General features: G+C 40.0%; 1 long non-coding RNA gene across 1 annotated transcript in view; it reads left to right on the top strand.

Annotated features, from left to right (window-relative positions):
• Positions 1–285: 285 nt before the first annotated feature.
• The window catches only part of LOC142070753 (uncharacterized), a 37,949-nt gene continuing 19,320 nt past the window's right edge, over positions 286–18,914 (top strand). The window contains exon 1 of the long non-coding RNA XR_012666700.1: positions 286–336. This is a non-coding gene — a long non-coding RNA (uncharacterized LOC142070753). The remainder of the gene's footprint in view (positions 337–18,914) is intronic.

The following is an 18,914-nucleotide window of genomic DNA, read 5'->3' as shown; positions in this document are numbered from 1 at the left end:
CAAGTACTCCTTTTCTTTTTACAGAATTCTTAGTTGACACAAGTGTTTTGTACCATCAGCGTGTTTTAAAGTTAACCCTGCATATCAAAACCAACACATTATTTATAGATGTGCTACTTATTATTCAGATTGCTAAACATGTACATTATTCTAGTCCTCTTATTTCTGTGGGATTTATGCATTCTTTGTGAGGGAACAGCATAGAAAAGGTGGTGGAGGTAGAGAGGGGGTTCCAGGTAAACCATGTAACTTTCCCCTGAGTGTAAAAGGCCTTTTTTCTGTTTTAGGTATGTGAGAGGTGTGCATCTTCAAAAGGGAATAGACGAAGCTGTAAAGGTGGGATTCTTAATGCTAATACACATATTCAATAAAAATTACTGAAACTGTTTCAAAATGGAAGGTGTGTATGTTACATTAGCTCTGGGGCTACTATAATTTATCATCCAGTTACGCTGATGTTCAAAGCAAAAGGCTGACCATATTTATGCTGTTTCAGGGATGCTGAGAGCCATCTTAAATAACAATAAAAATGCAGCATTTGACCATGCTCAAAGTGTGTGGGTCAAAAGGAAAATAACTGTTGTAATTGGCGCAGTTTTCCAAAGATTTAAGGATCTGTTTAGAAAAATTTGTGGGGGTGGATATAAATTGACTCACATCTTTGTCCTTAATTCTTGAAAAACAGAAAAAATTGATGAATGACTACACACAATAGTGAATCTGTGCTGTCATTTTGTGATTTTTTTGAGGGGGTGGGGAAGAGGAGATGCATTTAAACAGTGGCTTTCAGTGTTTAAGCCAGTAGGAGTCCCTCAAGTGTCCACCTAACTCCTCCCATGAGATTATACAGCTGGACATAACACAAACTCTTGAGTTTTTTACAGTCTTACTATTTATGGACCTCTCATACCTCATCCCCCTTTTTAATGTTTTGTTGTACAAATCACTACTGAAAATGATCGTCCTTAAATTTAGAAAATATTTAGCAGTTCAAAGCTTCTTAAAACATTAACAAAGTATTTATTTGTAGTTTGGTTTTCCAAACTAATTTCAAAGTTGTTTTCCTGTTTCACAGTACACAAAATGGTTTGACTGAGCTATTGTATATTTTGGGGATTTTTTCATCTTTTCCCACTGAATATTAAATGTATGTTACAGTACTGGTGTTGCTTATTCTCGACATGTTATATACCTGGTTCAGTTTCTAATTTGTCTGAGCTTCTCTTATCATCAGAGTGTAGTCTCTTATTGATTAAATAATTCGTTTAGCTGTCCCAAGATGACAGATCTGCTTATTGTCACAAGAAAGTTGATATACTATACTTTGTTTACAAAGGTTGTCCAACAGTCAGAAAATAATGTATAACTATAACCATTTTTATAGGTTTTACATATTATGTGCATTTCATTAACCATTACATCCAGCAAAAAATATTTATATTTATTTGATAAAAATTGAAATTGGTATTAAAATAACTCACATTTATTAGCTGTGTTCAAAGCTAGGAGAAATAGGAAAACCTCATGTGGTGAATTAGCTTGTGCACCTTTTTAAACATTTTATCAGGTTTGCTAAACTCTCACATTTAACCCCTTCAGCATGACTTAGTGTGTGTATTCAGGGGCGATGAAATTTCCCACAATGCTGTGAAATAACATCATTGCAAGGAGAACATATGTCATACACCCATAGGCACATATGGATGCTGCTGTTTCGGATGAACTCCCCAGATGCACAGAGCATTGAATGAGTTAAAGAGAGTTTATTCTGTTAATCCTGTATTTTAAAACATAATCCTGTTCCTACTTTGACACAACATTGAGGTAGATATATTTTAAAGTGACAGGCCTTAAAAATACTGTTCTCTCTTAGCACTCCCCCTCCTAGCCCAAGAATCTCATCTTGAACCTGGATTAACATATTGATTTTAAAAAGTGATCTTCCACTGTCAGCTTTCTTTCCAGCTACAGCATTCCAATCCGCTCCTATGTTTAGCCCCAGAACCAGAACTCTCCTCAGTTTCAATAGCAGAACTGAATAGGGGTGGGTTTGAATATGAGGGGTAACTAATAGGGAGCTTGTATATTTGGAGGGATTGCTTAATAGCTCACTGGAATCCTACTGATATTGCTGCATCCCAAATGAATTGGGGAATGAAGAAAGGTTTGCCTTATGTGGCAAGATGGCTGATTTTAGTCTGGTGGGTCCTGCACTTTTCTTGGCAGGGAGCTAAGATGCCACCCTTTGCCCCTGCTCTTGGGTGCCAAGGGGTCCTGCTACTAGCCCTGGAAGGTGGTAGAGGAGGGAAGTGGGGGAGGGACCTGGGTTTGCTCCTCACTCTGAGTCCCAGCCCCTCTCAAACCCTGTGGGTTTCTTACCCTCGTCCCCCTTAGGTGGGGTTACCCTCAGTCCTTAGATGCTGGGGGAAAGGGAGTCTCCCTGTCCTGCTGGGCAGGGTCTCCCTTACTCCAATTCTCAGGTCTTCCAAATCTCTCAACACACCTCCAAGCTCCAGTCCTTCCTCCTCCTCTCTTGTCTGCCTGACGCAGGGGGTTTTATTAGGTTCCTAACAGGGCCTTAATTGACTGCAGGTGCTCCAATTAACCTGCAGCCACCTTCCCTAGTCTACAGAGAACCACACCTTAACTAGCCTTGAACTTATATATTTCCCCTCTAGCACTCTCCCACTGCTCCCTGGCCCTCCTATATCACATATCCCCCCTTGCTCAACACCATGGGGGAGGGCTACTTGGGACGAGAGACAGTGTTGTTGTGACAGGCTGTCCGCATTGCCTTGTTGGCTTCCAGCTCTAGGCTGTATCCGGAAGTGGAAAGGTTGTAGAGATAGAAACTATCTAATCACTCGCGCATTCCTCTCCTTGTTTGTGTGCATCCATTGGAGTGGGGCACGGTCTGTCACAAGGGTGAACTGCCGCCCAAGCAGGTAGTACCGTAGAATCTCCATGGCCCATTTAACCGCTAGGCATTATTTTTCTACTACGGCGTATCATTGCTCCCTGGGCAGGAGGTTTCGGCTAAGGTAAAGGATTGGGTGCTCCTTATCCCCCACCATCTGTGAAAGGATGGCCCCAAGTCCTACTTCGGAGGCGTCTGTTTGTAGGATGAATTCCTTTTTAAAATCTGGGGCTATGAGCACTGGATGACTGCAAAGGGCCATCCTTAGGTCTGCGAAAGCTTCTTCTGCCGCTTCGGTCCACTTAACTAGCTCCGGGCCCCAAGCTCTTATCAGGTCCATCAGAGGTGCTGCCCTTGTGGTGAAGTGAAGGATGAACCGGTGATAGTACCCCACTATCCCTAAAAATGCTCTGACTTGCTTCTTGTGGATTGGGTGGGGCCATTCCTGTATTGCCTTCACTTTGTTCTATTGGGGCTTCACCACACCCCTTCCAACTACATACCCGAGGTATCTGGCCTCGGCTAACCCTATTGCACATTTGGATGGGTTAGCGATGAGGCCAGCCTATCTAAGAGCATCTAGTACCGCTTCCACTTTCCCCACGTGCGTCTCCCAGTCAGGGCTATGGATTACCACATCATCTAAATAGGCAACAGCATACTTGGCATGGGGTCGAAGTAATCTGTCCATCAATTGTTGGAAAGTCGCAGGGGGCCCCGTGGAGCCCAAAAGGGAGGACAGTATATTGGAAAAGGCCACTGAGTGTAGAGAAAGCTTTTTTTTCCTTGGCGTCCTCAGCCAGGAGGATCTGCCAGTAGCCTTTTGTCAAGTCCAAGGTGGTTAAGTATCGGGCCTTACCTAACTGATCCACCAGCTCATCTATACGTGGTATTGGGTAGGCATTGAATTGGGATATCTCATTTAACTTCCAGAAGTCATTACAAAACCTCAGGCTGCCATCAGGCTTGGGGACTAAGACAATATGGCTGGACCACTGGCTGTGTGGTTCCTCAATCACACCAAGTTCCAGCATCTTCTTTACTTCTGCCCTAATTTATGCTCTTTTTGCCTCTGGTATGCGATAGGGTTTTATTGTCACCCTTGCTCCGGGACAGGTGATGATGTGGTGCTGGATCAGCGTCGTACAACCTGGTTGTGTGGAGAACACGTCTTGATTCCTCTGGATCATTTCGACAATCTCTGTTTGTTGTTCTGGGGCTAATTCTGGGGATATCTTTACCTGCCCTTGTGGGCCATCTGCCTGGGATGGAACCGGCAGGACAACTAGGCATGTCTCCCATTCATGCCAGGGTTTCAGTAAGTTGACGTGGTGTATCTGTTCTGGCCTTTGGCGGTCTAGCTGCTTCACTTTATAATTCACCTCCCTAACGGCTTCCACGATCTCATAGGGTCCATGCCAACTGGCCAGGAGCTTACTTTCTGTTGTTGGTACCAGCACCAGCACCCATTCTCCTGGTTGAAATTTCCGTGTTTTTGCCCGACGATTGTAGTAGGTTCATTGGGACTCTTGTGCTTTTTCCAAATGCTCTTGTACTATGGGGGTCACTTGGGCTCTTCATTGTCTCATCTGGACTACATGTGTAATGATGTTCTTCCCCGGGGTTGGGTTGTTCCTCCCATTCTTCCTTCGTGATGTCTAATATGCCATATGGGTGGCGTCCATACAATAACTCGAAGGGGGAGAATCCAGTAGATGCTTGGGGAACTTCTCGTATTGCAAACATCAAGTTTGGGAGGAGGGTATCCCAGTCTTTTCCATCTTGGGCCACCACTTTTCGGATCATGCTCTTGAGAGTTCAGTTAAATTGCTCAACCAGACCATCTGTTCGGGGATGGTAGACCGAGGTTCGCAAGGCTTGGATGTGGAGCAGGGTACATAAGTCTTTCATTACTCTTGACATGAAGGGAGTCCCTTGTTCTGTCAGGATCTCCTTAGGGATGCCTACCCTAGCAAAAACCTGCACCAGTTCTTTTGCAATCACCTTGGACATGGGGTTTCTTAAAGGAATGGCTTTGGGGTACCGTGTAGCATAGTCCAGAATGACTAGTATGCTTCAGTGGCCCTGGGCCGTTCTTTCTAGTGGGCCCACTAGATCCATTGCTATCCTTTCAAAAAGTACTTCAATTATAGACAAGGGTACCAACGGGGCCCTTAACAGAGGTCGGGGGCTATGCAGCTGGCACTCTGGGCAGGAGGTGCAATAGCGCTGGACTTCTGCCCTTACCCCCGGCCAGTAGAACCTCCTTAGGACTCTATCCAGGGTCTTATCTACTCCTAAATGTCCCCCAAACAGATGACTATGAGCTAACTCTAATACCGCCCTTATGTGCTTCCGTGGCACCAAGAGCTGTTCTACTACTTCCCCCCCCATATACAGATCCTGCTTGATTATATAGTAGGGCCCTGGGCCTTTGGTTTTCTCTTCTACTTGCATGCCATTTAACTCTACTACCTCCTCCCTCATGTTTGCATACAATGGGTCATCGGCTTGGTCCTGCCCAAAACAGTCATGTGCAGGACTGATCTGGCCTGATTCTATTGGAATGGGCTCCCCTTCTTCTCTTGGGGTGCTTCTGCTTATGCTGGGAGCCGTTTCTGGGTCTCCCCAGGACCTCCTCCCAACCAGGGCAGTTCTTTGGTTTGCTGCCAAAATCCTGGTTCCTAGTCTTTTGTTTGCCCTCCTGTCCCATCTGGATTTCTGAGACTTCCCAGGGAGAGGTCATTCTGGCCTACTCAGGCTCAGAGGCCCGAGGGTAGTCCCCTCATATAGTGGTCCAGCACCAGGAGCTCCATCATTTTCTCTGAGCTGAGAGCCTCCAGGCGTAACCAATTCCGGGCTAGGTGAATTAGGTCAAATAGTTGTGATCGTGGTGTCTTGTCTTTGCAGTACTGCCATTCATGGAACCTCCGGATTCACAGGGCTGTCGTTACCCCTGTTCTGGCCAGGATCTCCGCCTTCAGTCGAGGGTAATCTGCCGCCTCCTCTGTGGTCCTATCATAGTAGGCCTTCTGGGCCTCCCAGCACAAAAATGGGGCAAGGATGCCTGACCACTCTCCTCAGGGCCAGGGCTCCCACAGGGCTGTCCTCTCGAAGGTCAGGAGGTATGCTTCCACATCATCCTCCTGGGTCATTTTCTGCAGACAGTAGCTGGCCTGTATGGTCTGCGTCCCATCATACTCAGGGCTTCTCTCCATAAGGGCCTTCACCTGGTTCACTAGTTCCTGCAGCATGGCCCAATCTTGGGTGGCCTGGATCATCAGCAGGTGATTGGTCTCTTGCTGCAGCCGCATGGCCTCCTGCTGGGAAGCTGCCTGGACCTGAGTAGCTTCCTGCTGGGCGGCAGTGGCTTCCACAGTGCTTTGACCACATTCTCCATTTTGAGGCAGGGTAGTTGTGACCCCCCTGGACTACGTTCACGGCACAGAAATCCCACTGCTGACACCACATGTGGCAAGATGACTAATTTTAGTCTGGTGGGTCCTGCACTTTTCTTGGCGGGGAGCTAAGATGCCACCCTTTGCCCCTGCTCTTGGGTGCCGAGGGGCCCCGCTACTAGCCCAGGAAGGTGGTAGAGGAGGGAAGCGGGGGAGGAGCCTGGGTTTGCCCCTCACTCTGAGTCCCAGCCCCTCTCAAACCCTGTGGGTTTCTTACCCTCGTCCCCCTTAGGTGGGGTTACCCTCGGTCCTTAGATGCTGGGGGGAAGGGAGTCTCCCTGTCCTGCTGGGCAGAGTCTCCCTTACTCCAATTCTCAGGTCTTCCAAATCTCTCAACACACCTCCAAGCTCCAGTCCTTTCTCCTTCCTCCTCCTCCCTTGTCTGCCTGACACAGGGGGTTTTATTAGGTTCCTAACAGGGCCTTAATTGACTGCAGGTGCTCCAATTAACCTGCAGCCACCTTCCCTAGTCTACAGGGAACCACGCCTTAATTAGCCTTGAGTTTATATATTTCCCCTCTAGCACTCTCCCACTGCTCCCTGCCCTCCTGTATCACAGTTATTACTAGGAAAGAGTGAGGTGGTAATGGGCTTTTCTGTGTTATTTCAAAATTATTCTTTCCAGTGTCTGGGCCTGAGTCACTACTGCAGGAAATGAGGAACTCATTGCCATGGGATGTTGAGATGATCAAAAATATAACTGGACTAAAAAAAAGAACAAGATAAATTCATGGGGGATAGTTCCATCAATTGCTATTAGTCAGGGTGTTCAGGGATGTAACCCCTTGTTCAGGGTGACCCTAAGCCTCTGACTAGATGGGAAGACATGGGTGGCTCTCTCCAAAATTGCCCTGTTCTGTACACACCCTCTGAAGGTCTGGTACTGGCCATTGTCAGAGACAGGATACTGGGCTATATGGACTATTGATCTGACCCAGTATGACAGTTCTTATGTTCTTACACCAGTTTAACATTGGTGTAAAGGCACTGATTGTTGCAGAGTAACACTAAGGAGAAATGGAGTCATGCACTGGTCTGTCAAACCCTTTTAAGTTTTTCTAATACTCAAGGGGTGTCCTGATATGAATGTTTTCTTCATTTGTTGAGTTCTCTCTAAGAAAGAGATAAAGAAATTAGTAAATATGCTGATTAGCAAAATAGTTCTATTAGAGATAAAGTCCACTATAGATGCATATATATATATGGTTTACATATATATGTACACAATCATTTATAGTCATTTCTATATGATCAGAAATATAGTTTGGGAAGAAACTATAAAGAATTAACTGTAAACGTTTAGAAGGGCAGGATGTCCTGGCTACTCTATTTTCCATTTCAAAGGTTCACTGATATTTTTTGTATGCAACAACTAGCAATTTAAATACTTATTTTTGATAGAGGAAAAAAACAAATTCTCCATTGTGATGTTCAGTATTGCATTAAACTTCTCAAAATAATGTTGATGAGCACTTTGTTTTCCAAGAGGAATTTAGTCAAGAGATTTTGAATATTTAAATTCTACAAACATATATGCATAGAGTGTATCTGTGTGGGTCTGTGTATATATATATGTATACAGACACACTCTAAGCATATATGTTTGCAGAATAAATATGTACGTATGTATGCCCATGCTATATCTAGTAAGTAAATAACATACATGCATGTATTTGCATACAACTTTTATACGAACTATACAGTATATTGGTATTTTCTTATTAGTTTTCATTTTCAAAACTTCATTGATACTGATGCATATCATTTTGTAAAAATCAGCATTCAGTGCAAATTGTACATAGTGTGGATTTAAAATCTGTATGTTCCTTGGTTTTTACAATACTTTGTACTCTGTTTCATAGAAACAATGATTTATATTATCAAGAAAACTTTAACAATACATTTTCATAAAAAGGGCAAAAATTATTGATAAACACATCTAAGTTTGCCGATTGGTTATTTCTCAGAGGTTATTTGGGGTCATAATTGTAAATCTCATTACCTTGCTTGAAGGAGAAGGTCTCTTTCATTATTACAGTGCCGAGGTCCATATCCCCGAAGCTAATTGCAAGGTATTGCTGCAGAGTTCTAATTGTTTGCCATCAAAATAGCTGTGTAAGCTTGATTAACAGTGTTCAGCAACATTCATAATAGTCCAGGTCTGGTCCTGCATAAAATAGAAACTGGGAAAAAATCAATAAGATTTAATAAGATCAGGAACAATCACTTACAATAGTACATCAATCACACAAAGTAATAGGTGCAGGATTTGATAGGGTCCTGAACTGCCTGAGAGATTCATAACCAGCTCTCGTTAATGATTTGTTCATTTGCATTTTATCAATCCAGCTACAGCTGACAAGCAGAAGGAGCATTAAGAAATATGTTGACTTAAACTCATCAGACTTTGCAATTAAAAAAACCCAGATAATAGCAAATAACTTGTCATATGGAAATCTGGCATAGCTAAGGATGTGGGGAATAATACATATCTTTTTACTGTGAGATTTGTAATGAATTAGCAGAATACAGTGGCTATTAGTATGCCCATAACCCCTCAGGAAATCTGATTATGTCTGAGGAAATGTGCAACAAAATATAAATTTTTAAATTCTGCTTGGCTCTTCATTATCTTCTCTCTCACACAGATGTAGTATAATTCCATAATAATATTTAATATGAAATGTGAATATTGCCTTGTTTTTGTACCCTTTTAAATAAATAAAGCCCTGGGCTTTGCCTTGGGCCAAACCCATATCAAACACAAAACCAAGAATAATGAGATGGCTTTCTAGTGATTATTATTTAGCATTATATCCTCCATCAGCAGATGTTATATCTTTCTAAAGTAATTAAGTTATGTTTATTATCTGTACATTTTTAATTGAAAGGATAGTTAATGAATAAACATAAAATTTTATTTAGTCAGGATCCTGAATATGTGTAATGCATCAATTTTTTGTTTAAAATAAATGATCCTGAGCCAATTCACTATAGAAGTGCTACAGAAGCCATAAAAACTCTTGCATGGGATAAATTATTTAGAGAGAAGTCTGTGTGGGACTATTTACAGACAGGTTTGTTGCGTGCCTTTTATGGATGTCTCCTTTTATGCCTGCTGTGGCCTTCCTTTTTTGGGGAGTAGGCTGCTTTGTTAAATACAAGCAGTTATTCTAGCTACTAACTGAAGTAACTCCATTTCCCGCCACACAGGTTCTTGTTTTCTAGTGAAAGGCCTCAAACATTATTTCATGGTTTGTTAAGTTTCCTCTTCATCTCAAAATTTGTGAATTCTTGCAGGGTCCTTTTGCTGTTCAATTTAGTCAGTGTGGTTATATTTTTAAAGGAAAACAGCCAAATTTCAAATCAACATGAGCTGCACTCATAACATCTTGTGCTACGGGTCACTAGCTAAGCAAGCCTTGATATTACTTGTGTGAGAGGCCTCCAAGCAATAGCTTTGTGCAGCGAGAAGTAGCTTTGGTGATTTTGCATTGCAGGGAGCACTTCCAACCCTGAGAGAGTGCTGGAGTAGTTCTCCAGCATAAGGTTAGGGGGCACTGTGCTTTTGGAGGCCAAAGACAGACTGGACTTAGAGAGGTTTCAGAGTAGCAGCCGTGTTAGTCTGTATCTACTAAAAGAACAGGAGTACTTGTGGCACCTTAGAAACTAACACATTTATTTGAGTATAAGCTTTCGTGGGCTACAGCCCACTTCATTGGATGCATGCAGTGGAAAATACAGTAGGACGATTTTATATACACAGAGAACATGAAACAATGGGTGTTACCATACACACTGTAACAAGAGTGATCAGATAAGGTGAGCTATTACCAGCAGGAGAGAAAAAAAAACAAAAACCTTTTGTAGTGATAATCAAGATGGGCCATTTCCAGCAGTTGACAAGAACGTGTGAGGAACAGCAGGGGGAAAAATAAACATGGGGAAATAGTTTTACTTCGTGAAATGACAAATCAACTCCCAGTCTTTATTCAAGCCTAATTTAATGGTGTCCAGTTTGCAAATTAATTCCAATTCAGCAGTCTCTCATTGGAGTCTGTTTTTTAAGTTTTTTGTAGTAATATTGTGACTTTTAGGTCTGTAGTCGAGTTACCAGAGAGATTGAAATGTTCTCCGACTGGTTTTGGAATGTTATAATTCTTGATGTCTGATTTGTGTCCATTTATTCTAGGTTCCTCCAGACCATTGGCAGGCAGCTTGCACTGCCGCTGTCCGTGCTGTATATGTTCCATGGATAGAGGAATGTGGCTTCTGCATCTATCAATACAATAACACAGTCACTAAATTCACTTTAAAATTGGATGCCCTGTTTAATTTGCTAACCCAGTACATTCAGAAATCATTGGCTGGCATCTATAGAAATGGATTAATCATATTCACTACTGATTTTTATAATCAAGTATATTTTTTTACATTAAAGTGTCTCGTGAATCTGATAAGCAAATCCCTGAGCTATATTAAAACCATATTATTTATAAAAGTGGGTGAACAATTTGCAACAAATAATTATTTTGGCAATTATAGCTATTCTTCCTGTCCATTAACTGTCAATGAACAGGCATCAATTTTTATGAATTTGTTTGCTCTTTAGGATTGTTAAAAATCTGTTTTACTCAGGTGAATGTCAGGCTATGAATTGCTCACAAATTTTTAGCTGAAAGTATTACTTTGAGTACGAGAAATTTGTGATTCAGTATTTGTCACCTAAGTCCCAGGGTTTTATTTCTGTTCCCTGTTTGGATGATGTTGGATGATGATTCCAAAATTAATTTTATTCTGCCATGAAACAAATTTTGTTTTGTGACCAAATATGTCTTGATTGCAGGCTTAGATTCACTGCCTGCAGACACTGTCACACAGAAATTTAGAAGTCACTGAAACGATTCCTTAAGAAATAAGCCTGCTATTTAAAATGTCTAATTAGTTAGTCAGTCAAGTTTTCTGTTGCTCATTCTTGAAGTGCACTGCTCCCTGGTATAGACACATGTAAATAGCTTCTCTATATGTACAGTGGAATCAATCTGATAACAATAAAACTGGTTGCCTTCTGTATATAACCATACAAGTATGTCCCTGCCTGAATCTTTCACGAGGCCGTAGTTAACGTTATTCCCTCTAACAGCCAGTTCAAAGGACAGAAGCTTCTAAGGAAGCTTCTCATCTGACCAGTTCTGTGACTAGCTGAAAACAGGGCAAATAAAGGTGGCTTGGAATGGTGAGAGACTAAAAACTTATCTGTTCCTTATAAAACTACTCTGGAGGGGAGTTAACACATAGATATATGAAATGTAATATTGAACAGAAATGTAAAAATATAAACAAAATGGCTTACTAATTAGATGGACTCTGAAGTGCCTAATAAATAATGGTACATTATTTCAATTTTCATTTATTCTGCTATAGGAGAGAGCTACATTATTACCCCAAGATGAGTCATAAAATCTAAAAATACTGTGTAACAACAGTTTTTTGTTTTGTTTTTGTTGTTGCTCTGAAATTGCGGGTGGACACTGGTTCTAAGACAAACCCACTGTGCCCTGCAACTCCCAGAAACTATATTAAAAAGTGCATGAATAATGCTGATGCTGCACCTCTGGAAGAGACATGATTACATTGTTCTTGGTTTTGAATACCTAAATTTGTCTAGCAGGTACCAATTTTGTATTTCTTTGTAGAAGAAGGCAACAATGAGGAAGCTCTGGTATGTTTTGGTTGAATAAGGCGTGCTAAGAAGCACAATACATTGAGCTGGCTGTTCTTCCATTAAAAATAAAAATGAAGGCAAAATCTAATTCTAGGCAACAACTGCAGTTCAGTAAAGACAAATCACACCACAATGATTTTCACCCCCAGAGAAGGGACAGGATGGGAAGAACCTCTGCAGTATGGAGTTAGTTCATGTAAAGTAAAGACGCACGCAATAGCATTATGGCCTCTGGCTGACAGTTGGTGATCTGTGCATTGGTTGTGATGCACACAGAAGTAGCAAACCAGGTCATTGTTTGGGAGGGTTACAGAATAGGTGTGCACTGACAAAACTGAAACAGGAAGCTCAAGCCTTTAAAACTTCCTAATGCTGCGGATGAGCTGGCACTTATTTCTCAAAACTGGGGTTTAGAATCAACAGATTAAAAGTAACAAAGTCTAAGGAGGTTTTTCTTAAATATTGGAAATCTTGCCCAATGCCTGAAATCCTCTCTGCCTTCATATGAATTATTCTAGTTTGGAAGGCTTTATATTTGACTTCTATTATTTCAAGCTTTTGCATTAGAATATTAAAATATAGCTTTAATTTTTTTCTTCTTCTTTTTTTTAATGTGTCACCATGTTGTCATTTTTTTGTCATGTATATTATTCCAGAAGGATTTGATGTCTGGAGTGATTGCATAAATCAACTCAGTCGTGTCACTACTTATAAGTTTGCAATGTGTTAACTTTCTTCATAATTTACATAATGTTTAAATAATATACCTTCTTTTTTTCTTATCCCTACATTAATGTGATTAGAATCAGTTGAAGCGCTGTAATTTTCTTGTAAGGTGCGCTTTCCACCTACGCTCACTTATTATAAGGAGCATCATTTCTAAAACTAGCAGTCCCCGATCAGTTTAGCTGTCAAAAAATTCTTTTTCCGAGAATAAAAAATACTTTATAAAATATACTGTTGTATCTTTATAATATTCCCACTTAAGTAAACAAACAGCAGAAAATTGTTGCTTTGTCTTATTTATTTTTATGCTCCCATCTATCTGTAAGTGGTAGTGGAATACATCTTCTGATATATTATGCAATTAAATTGATGGATGGTTAATTGAGTCAGTATGGCATACCATATGTGTACTCATGACCTGAATGTCACTGGTCAGATTAAGGCTTCACACATTTGGCCAAAGAGCATATGCTGTTATTGAGATTGCAGCACTAGATGGGATAGGGATTTCAGTTTATGGTAAAATCATCCTAACTGTTTTTGCTTTTTTGGATAACAGAACATGCAGTCTTAATGAGTCCATCTATAAAAGACTTTTAAAATAATGAATGATATTAATTAAAAGCTTACTGACATCATGGTCATTAACTCTGTCAGCCTTTTTCATTAATTTATTTGATCTCTCTTATTACATGACATGTCCTGATCACAATATTTGTGTCCTTGCACATCAAACATTAGCTGTCATTGAACTTTAGTCTTTATCTATTTTTTACCAACAAACAATGCTTTTACAAATAAAATGTTATCCTTATTGGGGCATGATTTATGCTTAAGAATAAGGTAGTAGAGTGTAGGTAGCTCATATAACTTTAATGACAGGTGCACAGAGACATCAAAACACATACAAACACCCACACAGAAACATGAATGCACAGGTAGTTAAACTACAATTGTAAATAATGGGTATTTTTAGAAGGAACTCACTAAAACATTATTGTTTTCACAATGATTAGTCTTATTTTTTGTCAGATTTAGTATTTCTGTTTTATCTTATTTATGTAAATAATATTTAATGACATTCTACTTTTTGTCAGCTCTTTTGCGTATTTTTCCTTCTAAACCAGCTATTAGGGGAGCTATTTTAGCTTCACAAATGTTTTAAAGTAAATTATGTTATTTTACAAAATTATTGCCATAGAACATACATCCGAACAATAGTGTTTTATCTTTGACATCGCTTTGATGACTCATCCATTTTGACAGGTAACTGTCGCCTTTAAAGCTATTTAGTTTACATCAACACTGAGATAAAACAAGACCTACACAATATGTACTATAGAAGCAAAATAACATGCAATCATTGCATTATTAAAAAATGAAGATTTGTAATGGGCAAAAATAGTTAATAGAGAAATGTCTTTGATTCAATCAGTGATAATTGTTGCAAACTTCCATATCCTTTGTCCTCTGGTTTTAACCTGTAAAAAGAGTGGTACTGTCTGTGCTGTATAATTTGTTACTTCCACATTGAGGAAGATTATGATAATGTACATATAATAAAATTGACAACAATGGAGGAGTCCTGTAATTGTGAACTAAATTCAAGGAGGCTGCTTTGAGTATGAGAACTAACGATGTCTTCATTTTGATTAGCTTACCTTTTCAAGTGTTCTGCTAGGAACCTCTATCACACAAATTGAGGTACGAACTTTATTATCATCACTATAGCAACTGCAGGGAATTTTATTTCAAAACAGTTGGCTACCTGAAAATTTTCTCGTGATAGAAAGAACAGCCGATGACATATACATTTGAATTCATTTTCATTTAATCCTGTTTTGAAGTGTTCCATAAACCAATGTAGTGCACTTTTTTGAAAAAAGACAACATGGGCAGTTCTGTCTTAAATTTCCTCTTTAATTCAGAAGTTTTCTATTATGAAAAAAAGGGCTTGTCGACCTGGGTTGTATTATTACTTGTAACGTTAATTGTGCTAAATTATAAAGCATATCAATTCTATGCCCTTTTATTATAAAATTCTTTTCACTATTTAATTTTTCAGCTTAGCTGTTGGTTGGCTTTTCTTGCAACTTTGATCTCAAATCATATAGCCTCTAATCAAGAATAGGGATGTATCCATTTTTGATTTTCTACAATATTATCATATTCTGTGCCCAAAGGAAATTAATATTTACAAGGATATGTATGTAGAGGTTTGAGTGAATTGTAGATGCACACAGAAATTTAATACATATTCAAGGAAACATGTCACATGTTCACAGCTGGAATTTTTGTGCAGAAATGGTTCCCCTAAAATTGCACTAGCCCCCTATTGTTGTATTTCCGTAATAGCAAAACTAGTGTCATATGGCAGATCCATTGCTCCTGATACAGGCATGTATCTTTTATTCCCACTACTCCCTATTTGTATTCCTTTTTGCACAGTAATACTCTGATTTTCCTTAAAATGAAGACAGTGGAAAGGAAAATGTTTTGAATCGCAAGTTTGTTTAAATGAGCAGGGAAAACTGGAGAAGTATTTCAGCTCACTTGCAAACCTATTTTCCCCACTAAACATAGCAAGAAGTACGAGAGGTCCCATTATTTATGCATTGGTGAGAGTGTTTGATTATGGAAGTGCTGTGTATGTCAGAGCTACCACATATACCACGTTTCAGTTATTGCTCTAACAAGTATCCATTTTTTTATTGAAAAATGCAGTACAAAGTTGTCTACAATCTGCCTTAATGAGCAAATCACATAGTAGGAGCTGCCTGGGCTGTCTTTGACATTTGCATGTTCCTTTTACCAAATTTCTCTGACTTTTTCCTACTAAATTGTCATATTTTCTATATTGGCCGTAAGTGCATTCTTTTAGACTGACTTTTTCTCTTCCTCCTTTTAGTTTAAAAATGGAAATGTGGCCACTTACCAGCATGTGAAGGGAGGTGTTTAAGGAATCACAACAGCAGGCAAATTAGGTTAAGGGCCAAATATTCAAACACAGCTTCTAAAGTTGTGCATAAAAACTTTACGCCCATACCCATCAGTGTGGAAACAGATACTTGCACATACAATTTAGGTGATCTTGTGTATGCCAAATAGTAGCTACATGCTGGCCCCCTTGGGAGCTTTCTCATTCACTCTAAAGGGGCCAGGTTTTCACCCCTTGTGTGCAAATTCAGGGCCAATTTTAAAATTGGCCCTAAGGCCTTGATGCTGCAAACACTAATGGGACTACTTATGTGCATGCCTGCAGAATAGAATAAGGGTCCACATGTGTCTGCAGAAAGGAATGGGGAAGTGTGTATGGTGTCCCATAAAATGATGCATGGTGTTTCTGTGAAACCAACTGTCAAATTTGCAAACTGGACACCATTAAATTACGCTTGAATAAAGACTGGGAGTGGATGTGTCATTAGACAAAGTAAAACTATTTTCCCATGTTTATTTCTCCCCCTACTGTTCCTCACACGTTCTTGTCAACTGCTGGAAATGGCCCACCTTGATTATCACTACAAAAGGTTTTTTTCTCTCCTGCTGATAATAGCTCACCTTACCTGATCACTCTGGTTACAGTGTGTATGGTAACACCCATTGTTTCATGTTTTCTATGTATATAAATCTCCCCACCGTATTTTCGACTGAATGCATCTGATGAAGTGAGCTGTAGCTCATGAAAGCTTATGCTCAAATAAATGTGTTAGTCTCTAAGGTGCCACAAGTCCTCCTTTTCTTTTTGCGGATACAGACTAACACGGCTGCTACTCTGAAACATGTCGGAGCTTTGGAAGTCTAACTACAGCTGGTCAAGTATCCATTGTGAAATGTTTCTATGTTTGCTTTTTTAAATTTATTTTTTTGTGAAACTGAAGCTGCTTTACAAAACTTCTAAATTTGGCAGTGAAACTTAGCACCAAATATTTTTCACTTCTGGATATTTGCAAAAACAAACAAACAAACCGAAACAACAACAATACAACTTCAAAACCACTTTTGAGCATTTGAATTTGAGAGCTGCTGGGGGAAAATGTGTTAATATCCTGCAAAGCCACTGGGTGAAATCCTGGCCTGTTGAACACAATACATTGAGTTCAATGTGCCAGGACTTCATTCATCATATTTAGTGAACTAAGTGCTAGACTAAGAGCAAAGAGGTGCTGAATTCTACTCCCATATATGTCCACGAGGGACCATAAAAGTACTCTGCCTTTCTATATGCAGTGTAGTAGTACCAGAAATTTTTAATTTTTTTGCTAATACACTTTATCATGGAAATCACTTATTAAGAAAATGTTCATGCATGCAGAACATATGAGAGTGAATGATATTTTATTTATATGTAATTGAAAACTATGCATCAAAGAAGTTCAAAAAGAGGAATGAGGGACGTTAACAATTTTTTAGGATTTGTTTAAGAATGTAGTAAAAGAAAAAATTCAGTATGTTTTAATCTAAAGAGTCAGGGTAAAATGTACTATTCTATGGATATAAGGTCATTTTTTCAAAAGTCAGAAATCCCTTACTCGCCTAAGTTCCGTTGACTTTCTAATGGATTGATGTGCTTTGAAAACGGGACATAAACTCCTAAGTAATTTAGGTGATTTTGAAAATTTTACCAATATTATTCACTCCTCAGAGTATGTTTGTAACCCCCTCACCTCAGAGTTAACAGGATCAATGTACTTTTATGAACAGGGGCTGGAACCACTGGCAACACTTAAAAATAAAAAGTGAGGGTCAGAGTGAATAAAATATTAATCTTCAAAAATATGTAAATTTCATACTTCAGGGACCCAACAGCCCTGCTTCCTTTTTGTCCCCAGAAGGCTCTGTCCTTTGCTGAGGGATAGTGTGTATAGCAACAGCAGGAGGCAAATGTAGAAGAGACTGCCTGAAGAAACAAGATGACTCAGGGTGGTGTTGCTTGAAGCCACTGCAACACCCTTAGTGGTTTGGTTGGAATACTGCACACCAAAAATACCTTGCCAGCCAGAGGCTGTGTGAATGTGGGAGGAAGTTCCCCCCGAAGGGCTATGGCTGTTTAGAATGGGTGTGACAAGAGCGCCTATTTTCTCCCTTCCCTCCCACCACACACTTCAAAGAAACCGGCATCCTGGTCTGGAGCTATGGAGAGCCATGTCCTCTCCCAGAGCGAGAGAGAGAGAGACAGCTGTTAGAAAGGGCCAACAGTGTCCTCAGGGCCAGCTGACATAGAGCTGGCCCTGAGTACTGAGCAGCCTCACTGCCCCTGCAGAATGCTGTGCAACTCTCCTCAAATTTCTTGCCTAGCACTCACCTCTTCTCCTCTTCCTGCCAGCCCAGAGGTAGCCTTTTGATCTGCCAAGAGAGAGGGAAAAGAATAACGGGAAAGTGGACAGGTATGTATCACTCTCCCTCAGGATCTCTTTCTCCTTCATTTGCAGTAAGATGGGGAAATATCCCACTGTGAGAGCTACCCTTGTAGGGATGACACCTCACCTTCCTTCACTCCTGACAACAAATTAAAGAGCACCCGGCACGCAGTAAGAGACCAGCATTTTCAATGTAGTTAACCTTGTTCTTAGTGTTCTGGTTATTTATGGTATTCTGTTGTTCCTGATTTTTAGATATTAGAATGTAGTGAGCTTTACAGGTAGGCACAGTACATACAGGTGCATTATGGTGCATACACCTTTCCCTTTGAGATATCTTAGTTTAGACATTGACAGAGAAAACCATAAAATGTGACAGAATGGTCAGCACCGTAAATAATGTGTAACTGTAAATATAAACACCGATTGTCATGCAATCTGCACATAAGCAATGCTAGGAATATAATTCAGAACCTTCTGCTCTAAAAACATAGGCCTTTCCCACTTACCCTAATCCATTAGTGGTTGAGATGGGCCAAAAATAGAACAATTTATCTTTTTCCTCTTGAACTTTAGGGAAATAGGTCAAGGATCTGAACCAATTTTTGATTTATAAAACCAAAACTTAACCAACGTGATTTTCTAAACCAAAATTGAAAACCGAACCAACTCTCACTGATCTCTAGATAGCTCTCAATAGTATTAGGTCGAGCTGTGCAGAATTTAAAAAA

This window comes from Caretta caretta, chromosome 2, assembly GCF_965140235.1.
Source record: "Caretta caretta isolate rCarCar2 chromosome 2, rCarCar1.hap1, whole genome shotgun sequence".
Classification (NCBI taxonomy): Eukaryota; Metazoa; Chordata; order Testudines; family Cheloniidae; genus Caretta; species Caretta caretta.
This window is presented reverse-complemented; position numbering and strand designations above follow the sequence as displayed.